Source organism: Eleginops maclovinus, chromosome 6 (assembly GCF_036324505.1).
Source record: "Eleginops maclovinus isolate JMC-PN-2008 ecotype Puerto Natales chromosome 6, JC_Emac_rtc_rv5, whole genome shotgun sequence".
Taxonomy (NCBI): domain Eukaryota; kingdom Metazoa; phylum Chordata; class Actinopteri; order Perciformes; family Eleginopidae; genus Eleginops; species Eleginops maclovinus.
Window position 1 is genome coordinate 13657564 of NC_086354.1, and position 7740 is coordinate 13665303.

Sequence of the window (7740 nt, forward strand, 5' to 3'; positions counted from 1 at the left end):
GCCAAACCTTGAATTATGTTGAATGAATATGTTTGTCAAAATTCAGGTCCTCAATTAATTATTGCTACAAAAGCTACATACTACATCTGTTAAATAAGTCAACTGCAGTTTTTTACAAAAATATCACTATGATTTAAACATGTAAAAAGTTAACTTTACTCACCGGTGGCCCATGGAGACCATCAAAACCAGGGATACCAGAGACTCCTGGTCGACCCCTTGTCCCGTAACAGCCATCAACTCCCAGCAAACCAGGCTCACCGCCTGCTCCAGGGTGGCCCTGTTCAATAGATGTAATATATATGTAAGCCATAACAATATCAGACGCCACTATTATGACCACTTGTTGAAACCATAAAGAAATGTTGGTTAAAAGTATCCCAAAGCATCAGGCCCATATTTAATCCATAATATTATCCTATAACATAATGGTTAAGATGAACAACTTGTGTGTTTTTTTTTTAACACATACACTTAAGTAGTGAAGAGGCAGCTGCATTAGGCATAAACACACAGCCAACAGCTACAGTATGCCATGATGTCTCCACTAGAGGGAATAGCAGACACAAGTTTAAAAATAACTGCAGCATTTACTGTTTAGTAGTCAATATTGAATCCTAAATGTATAAACTGTGCAGTAAGACAGTTGGAAAAATCAAATGACATATTACAAAGTGTCTTATATTATAATCAAATATACAGTGGGGCAAAAAAGTATTTAGTCAGCTACCAATTGTGCAAGTTCTCCCATTTAAAAAGATGAGAGATGCCTGTAATTTTCATCATAGGTACACTTCAACTATGAGAGACAGAATGGGGGAAACAATCCAGAAAATCACATTGTAGGATTTTTAATGAATTAATTGGTAAATTCCTCGGTAAAATAAGTATTTCGTCACCTACAAACAAGCAAGATTTCTGGCTCTCACAGACCTGTAACTTCTTCTTTAAGAGGCTCCTCTGTCCTCCACTCGTCACCTGTATTAATGGCACCTTTTTGAACTCGTTGTCAGTATAAAAGACACCTGTCCACAACCTCAAACAGTCATACTCTGAACTCCACTATGGCCAAGACCAAGGAGCTGTCAAAGGAGACCAGAGACAAAATTGTAGACCTGCACCAGGCTGGGAAAACTGAATCTGCAATAGGTAAGCAGCTTGGTGTGAAGAAATCAACTGTGGGAGCAATTATTAGAAAATGGAAGACATACAAGACCACTGCTAATCTCCCTCGATCTGGGGCTCCACGCAAGATCTCACCCCGTGGGGTCAAAATGATCACAAGAACGGTGAGCAAAAATCCCAGAACCACACGGGGGGACCTAGTGAATGACCTGCAGAGAGCTGGGACCAAAGTAACAGAGGCTACCATCAGTAACACACTACGCCGCCAGGGACTTAAATCCTGCAGTTCCAGACGTGTCCCCCTGCTTAAGCCAGTACATGTCCAGGCCCGTCTGAAGTTTGCTAGAGGGCATTTGGATGATCCAGAAGAGGATTAGGAGAATGTCATATGGTCAGATGAAACCAAAATAGAACTTTTTGGTAAAAATTCAACTCGTCGTGTTTGGAGGAGAAAGAATGCAGAGTTGCATCCAAAGAACACCATACCTACTGTGAAGCATGGGGGTGGAAACATCATCCTTTGGGGCTGTTTTTCTGCAAAGGGACCAGGACGACTCATCCGTGTAAAGGAAAGAATGAATGGGGCCATGTATCGTGAGATTTTGAGTGAAAACCTCCTTCCATCAGCAAGGGCACTGAAGATGAAGCGTGGCTGGGTCTTTCAGCATGACAATCATTCCAAACACACCGCCAGGGCAACGATGGAGTGGCTTCATAAGAAGCATTTCAAGGTCCTGGAGTGGCCTAGCCAGTCTCCAGATCTCAACCCCATAGAAAATGTTTGGAGGGAGTTGAAAGTCTGTGTTGCCCAGCGACAGCCCCAAAACATCACTGCTTTAGAGGAGATCTGCATGGAGGAATGGGCCAAAATACCAGCAACAGTGTGTGAAAACCTTGTGAAGACTTACAGAAAACGTTTGACCTCTGTCATTGCCAACAAAGGGTATATAACAAAGTATTGAGAGGAACTTTTGTTATTGACCAAATACTTATTTTCCACAATAATTGGAAAATAAATTCTTTCAAAATCAGACAATGTGATTTTCTGGATTTTTTTTTCTCATTCTGTCTCTCATAGTTGAGGTATACCTATGATAAAAATTACAGGCCTCTCATCTTTTTAAATGGGAGAACTTGCACAATTGGTGGCTGACTAAATACTTTTTTGCCCCACTGTATATATGTAATCCTATATGGAAGAAAATAAGTAGGAAATATGTTAACTTCGCATTGAGCTGTACAGGGTTCAGGAAATGAATAATGTACAACTCCACCATAGGTTTACTTACAGGTGAGCCATCATTACCACGAACACCAGGAACACCAGTCTTGCCCTGAAAGTAAAAAAAATATGTGCGTGATCCATTCATTCAGGTTTATATTGCATTATTCCCTCCCAAGCCATCCTTGTGATGGTTGGTGAAACTTGGAGGCATTATCTGCCTTTCTCTTTCTATCTTAAACAGAAGAAGATAAACACTCACACGGTCACCTTTGCGCCCTTCTGGGCCAGGTGCTCCCTCTGCTCCCCTCCTGCCTTTCTCTCCAAGTGACCCTTGATGTCCCCATGGTCCCATTGGTCCCTGGGGCCCTTGATGTCCTGCCTTCCCCGGAGCTCCCTACAGAGAGAAAAGTCATGTATATAAAACTTTAACTTTGAACTTCTAACTGTGGTTGTGAGTATTATTTTTTTCCTTAAGGATCCAGGAAGTATATGGTGTATAATGGAAACTAATCAATACATGTTACTAGTTTTGAATTATTCAAAAAGAAAACACATTTACTATCAATATGTTCTACAGTTGAATATCTTGCTTATTTAAATCTCTTAAAAAGAACATGAATAAACCTACTATTGAGAGTTATTCCTAATACATGAGAACATGAGAAAAAAAAGTTCTCACCCGGGCACCTTTAGCAGGATGACACTGACATACAGAGCAGTCTCTGCCTTCACATGGGCCATCAATGAAACTCCCCTGAAACAATAAACATTGATAAAACATAGAGTGATCATTGCTGCAATGAGGGAGAGGAAAGAGAGAGAGAGAGAGAGAGAGAGAGAGAGAGAGAGAGAGAGAGAGAGAGAGAGAGAGAGAGAGAGAGAGAGACTAGTTGAGGCTGAGTGTGTAGGCTATCTAAGCAGAACAGAGTTTTAGCTGAGCTTTAATAGTAGCCGTGAGAATTAACACATTTCCCTGTGGAGACTCGACAGTCCTGATTAGATAGTTTTAAACAAATCAATGTTCTCGCAGAGATTTGGGTAAATAATGAGTGCTCTGACCTTGGAAAAAAAAATCTCACATTTCTCAAAACTCTCTTACTGATAAACTGTTCAGATGTTAAGTATTCCCACTGATATGTTTATGTGTACGAGTGGTTTAACAGTCTCCTCCTTCACAAACACAGTCATGTTTTCTCAAAGCATACCAAATATTTGCACATCTGCTGTCCCACTTTCTCTTTTGGTCCAACGCTAGTATCTCTAGTATCTCTAGCACCGGGCTCCATTGCCCAGTCCAGCTTCATCAGAATCTAAGACGTAAAGTTACAACATACAACCTTATCTCGAAAAAGGTGTCAAATCAATGAATTAATTAAAAGTGTGTGACTACCTTGTAATCATTATTAGCATATAAAAACACGCAACATAGCTCTTTTGAGGAAGTTTGAAAACCTGGCAAATTCTTATTTATATACCCCAAATTTTTTTATTTAAAACACATGACTGATAGATAGGCCTATATTATTCAGTTCAATTAACCTATGCCAGATCTAGAAACAGTTGCTCCACCACAACAACACGCGGTGTTTTAGGGAATGATTTAGCAAACACTCGCGATACCTCGGTACCAACAGCAACACGAGTTTTAGACATTTCTGTAAAGTAGCTTAAAAAACTATTAAATTCATGGTACTCCTGATATAGGTTATAAGAAAAATAAACATGGGTTATATCCTCTGTTCGGTGGCGCAAAGGTAGGTTGTAAATTAACGTCAGAAATGCGATTGGAAATGATGGCAACAGCACTAACTTAACTGTTATTAGATTAACTTGGAGTGAATCGACGCAAAGCTATATGCTACACAATTGTTCATGTCATTATATCTATCTCTTATTTCCCACTCAGTTCAACAAATGTGATAATCCGACTAAACTCGTTGGGAAGCACAACAGTGTAACTCTTAACATCTGACAAAGTAGCATTTAGCCTTATTGACAACCACACTTTTAACCAGTTGTGTAGTTTAACGTTTAAACAATATCCTGTGACCGGTGGACACCGATGATTTTAATCTCAGGTAACTATTCAGAAGGAGGATCTTCAATGATGATATGTAGGAGATATGTCAATATAATATAATATCCCACTCGTCGTCGTTGAAAATGAGGGAAACCTCAATGCCCTAGAGCAGGGGTGTCCAAACTACGGCCCGGGGGCCAAATGCGGCCCGCAGCTAATTCTAAAAGTATAATGGAATATGGCCCACAAGTTAAACTTTTGCTTGTCTTATATTGTACTTCTCAAATATAATTGTTAAAATATATTAATGAGCCCAATTTTCAAATAAATTCTGTCATTTAGAATTTAAACCATTTTTTAACAAATCTTAGTTGATAATAAAAAAAAACCAATAATAATAACAAGCTTGAAAATTGAACCTTCATATTTACTCTTATTATCAGCAATCTGAGGCTTCTGTTTTAAGGAATGAGCTGCCAACAACATTAATGAAACCCTAAAGAGAGATGGGATGTAGGCTGTTTTTTTCTCAAAGCATTTTTAAGTATCGCACATTATTCACCTACATTTGATTTGCTTTGCTAACTTATAACTTAACTTATGAGTTAATATTCACCTCTATAGGTGGCCCAGCTCTCCGTATATTTTTCTGTATGTGGCCCTCAGTGAAAAACGTTTGGACACCCCTGCCCTAGAGTATAAAATAAAGGTTTAAAATCAATATAGATATGATGATATGTCAAGTCGTTCATGTTGATTGCAATTTCTATTTTGACCGTACTTTAATAATTAGCCTTTCTTAGCATCAAATATCATCCATACACCTGCATTGCCTAAGACTCTTGGCATGTGCATAGTTTCCTTCCCACACTACTGACAGGGACTTTTTCTTTTGTTGTGGATAAACTTTAAAACAAAGAAGTGCACTGTTTCTAGGCTGTTAGACTTATATTTTTCTTTGGCATTTTTATATTGTGATGTTGTTACGTTTCAGTTGACATTAACCAATACTGATGCAGTATGCCATTTTGGACTATATCATAACAGCCAATTATCGCTTTACCTGAAGTAGAAGTCTTTTTGTATACCAAAAGAAAACCCAAGCATGAGTGTATACTGTGCTGGAAAGTACATTGTATAAACACATACAGTAGAGAGCAACACATACAGTTTCCCGATGCATAAAATGCATTAAGCATTATTTTCTTCGCAACAATTAGCTATAGACCTGCATGTGGCAGAACTTAGGTGTTTACAAGTCATAAGTTCCTTGACTAGAAAGCTCCGTACACAGTGTGACATTTTGTACGTTGAGAGCATCAGGTTCATGATCTTGAATTAATGGTTTGTTATTTTTGATGGCCTAACTACATTCCAGGTTACTGTAAGCAGCAGCAGTGTTTATGCAAATATACATGCAGCCTACTTAAACTGTAAAGAATTAATTTCAATGCAATGCAGTCCAATTTAACATCCTTACAAAGTAATTCCAACCAAAGCCCATCACAAAAAAATAATGTTTATGTCAGGGCTCCATTTCATCTTTGCTGGTGCATGTATTTCCCTTAGTGTACTCAAAAAACATGTTTAATCTATTGTGGCCCCAGCACACTAAATACTTTAAACATAGATTTTGAATCTGTTTTAGCTAAATCTGTGCTCATCCTTATATGTAGTCCTAATCAGTGCATATGTTGCCCCAATTAAAATTGTCTTCCCATTATTTAAAAGAACTATGATAAGGTTTTGACATGATTTATGGGATGACTAAATACAGTTTTGATTACAATTAAGGTCTGCTGTGTCTTACAGTTGCCGAAAGTCTGAGTTTGGGTTTATTGCTGATAATTATTATCCCTGCAAAATATTCATATAAGTATACACAAGTGTATGCAAAGTTTATTTGCAAAATATTATTAAATATGAGGATTTGAGATGTAAAGGTTCTCATAGTAGTTTTAATCTAAATCTGAATGCATGTAATGAAGACTTAAAAAGAAAAGCCTTACTGCATTGAGCTGCTGCACAAAGACTAGGAAGACAAGGATCCACCTGTGAATGTGACAGTGGGTAAACATTAACTGTTGTCATTCTGCACATTACAGGAGGGAAGTAAAAGTCAACATGTTGGAACAGTATGCAAACGTGTTGAATATCCGAGTAAACAAGCAGGAAATTTGTTTGTCTTCAGGTAAATATAGTAGGTTTACAAATTAGGGTAATTCCTTTAAAGTTATTGAGAAATACCTCATTGTGTTTACTGTGTACGGGTTCTGTGATTTATACTGTATGTTCTGCAGATGAAGGTTTAATTTGTTTCAGAAATATTATACAAGTTTTTTTTGTTTTTTATAAAACGTTACTGAATCATTGTTGCCAGTGTTTAACACGAAATAAAAATGTAAAAGACTTAAAGATACATTAATCTACATTTTCTGATGTGGTGATACAGTTCAGTCGGAAAACATTTTTAGTTGTAATCACCAGATATAGTGGATGCTATTAATATTAAATTATTAACATGCATGCCATATTGGTAATTATTTAATATAAATGTTGTTGCAGTGGGACTCACCTGTGGGGAGACAGAGTAACTTCAGTAACTGAGGATCCCATCTTTTTTCTCATCGGTCTGCTTTACAGGTGAGTGTTGGCCTCAGTGCTGCCCCCTCTGGTGAATAAAAGTAAGCATGAAACACCTGTGAGCTGTGGGCCGGATGATATTATGTGACAGTAAAGAATACTTTTCTTTTTAGGTAGAAGTTGGAACATGTTATTATGTTTTCCAAAAGATCTATTTGCTACTGATGATGAAATTGTAGGTGCAGCACCTCAACCCACCAGATATATTTAAAGCATAAACATTAGCAGCCCATGTACACTAAAGGTAGCAGTCAATAATGCTCATAAAAAACATTAAAAACTCACCCAAATTGAGAATATCAAATGAATCTTCATGAACGCCTTGGTGCCCTCTAAGCAGGATAATCTCCGACAAGATTCAAACTAATCTCCTGCCTCTGTATCAGTGAAAACCAAACAGAGTAACTGCCACTGTTTGTGCAAATTTGGGATGAGGCGATGAGAAGGATCATGTTTGGGGTTGACCTGCATCAATAAGCTCTGGCCCCCTCCCTCTACAGGATCAAGTTAAACAATTTCTCTGGGCTGTCCTGTCTATCAAGTACCTTTCGAATCCAGACGAAGAACCTTAATTTATATGAAGCCATGACCTAGCATAACCCATAGGACAGCAGTGGATGGGTGTAATGTGACAAGTAGTAACTGAGGAAGACGCTCAGTGGGTCCTTTTTTTTATACTGGATTAAGAAAAGAACTATGGGTAGGCCACTGTTTGTATTTCTTCCGA

At 38.0% G+C, this 7740-nt stretch overlaps 1 long non-coding RNA gene across 1 annotated transcript; it reads left to right on the forward strand.

Moving 5' to 3' along the window:
• The first annotated feature begins 3934 nt into the window (after positions 1 to 3934).
• On the forward strand, positions 3935 to 7709 carry LOC134865431 (uncharacterized). Its single transcript, XR_010165966.1, has 4 exons — positions 3935 to 4104; positions 6476 to 6561; positions 6936 to 7013; positions 7514 to 7709. It is a non-coding gene; the product is annotated as an uncharacterized LOC134865431 (long non-coding RNA).
• Positions 7710 to 7740: the final 31 nt, after the last annotated feature.